We start from the raw sequence: 1,284 nt of genomic DNA on the forward strand, positions 1-1,284 counted from the left end.
TGGTTCTATGTGTATGTGTATCTGTGTGTGTGTGTGTGTGTATGTGGGTCTATGTATATGTCTGTCTGTGTGTGTCATTGGACCCACACTGAGGTCAGAGGACAATGTAAAGGAGTCAGTTCTCTCTATCATGTGGGTTCCTGGGATTGAATTCAAGTGCTCAAGCCTGGCAGCGAGAGTCCTTACCCAGTAACCCATCTCACCAGCCCTAATAATAATCTTTTAATACTACTAGGAGGATATATGTGAATCAGTTACTTGTTTTAAAATGAACTTTTCTCCTGGAGATGGTGACACACGCCTTTAATCCCAGCACTCAGGAGGCAGAGGCAGGCAGATCTCTGAATTCCAGGCCAGCCTGGTCTACAGAGTGAGTTCCAAGAAAGCCAGGACTACATAGTGAGACCTTATCTTGGAAAAAAAAACTTTTCATCTGTTTAGCATTTTTGTAGTTTTGTATGTCAGACACTGGGCTAAACACATTACTAATCCTAACCGATTTAATCTCTGCTATAGCCCTAGGAAGTAGGAGGCTTGATCTAATTTCTCTGTTGGATCCAAAGAAATTACCAGAGACAGCATTCTAAGGAATCACTGTGTTTGTTCTAAGGAAAAAAAATTAAATAAAATAAGAGCCTTGGTAATGAAATACAAATGTGGAAAAATAAAAGAAATCTAAGACACAAAAGCCATCATCTTGGAGTTAATATGTTAGATGGTTCAAAGCAGTCTACAGAAAAGAGATCTCCCATCCTTGCAGGGGTCAGAGTTTATGTGTTGGCCATAGATAACTATCAGTAGTCTCTGTAAGAAGTGTTGGGCCAGCCTGGTCTATGGAGTGAGTTCTAGGACAGCCAGGGCTACACAGAAAAACCCGTCTCAAAAAGGAAAAAAAAAACAAACAAACAAACAAACAAAAAACCAAACAAACAAACAAAGAGACAGTAGCTTGTCTTATTTAAAAAAAAAAAAAAAGTGTTGGGTCAAGTGGTAGTGGCCCACATCTTTAATCTCAACATTTGGGTGGCAGAGGCAGGCAGGATCTCTGTGAGTTTGGGACCAGCTTGGTCTTTAGAGAGAATTCCAGGACATGGACATCCAAGGCTAAACAGAGACGGGAAGTGGTGGTGCACGCCTTTAATCCCAGCACTTGGGAGGCAGAGGCAGGTGAATTTCTGAGTTTGAGGCCAGCCTGGTCTACAAAGTGAGTTCCAGGACAGCCACCCTGTCTCGGAAGAAAACAAAAACAAAAACAAAAACAAAAACAAAAACAAAAAAACAAAA

This window comes from Grammomys surdaster, unplaced genomic scaffold (genome assembly GCF_004785775.1).
Source record: "Grammomys surdaster isolate TR1022 unplaced genomic scaffold, NIH_TR_1.0 170, whole genome shotgun sequence".
Taxonomy (NCBI): domain Eukaryota; kingdom Metazoa; phylum Chordata; class Mammalia; order Rodentia; family Muridae; genus Grammomys; species Grammomys surdaster.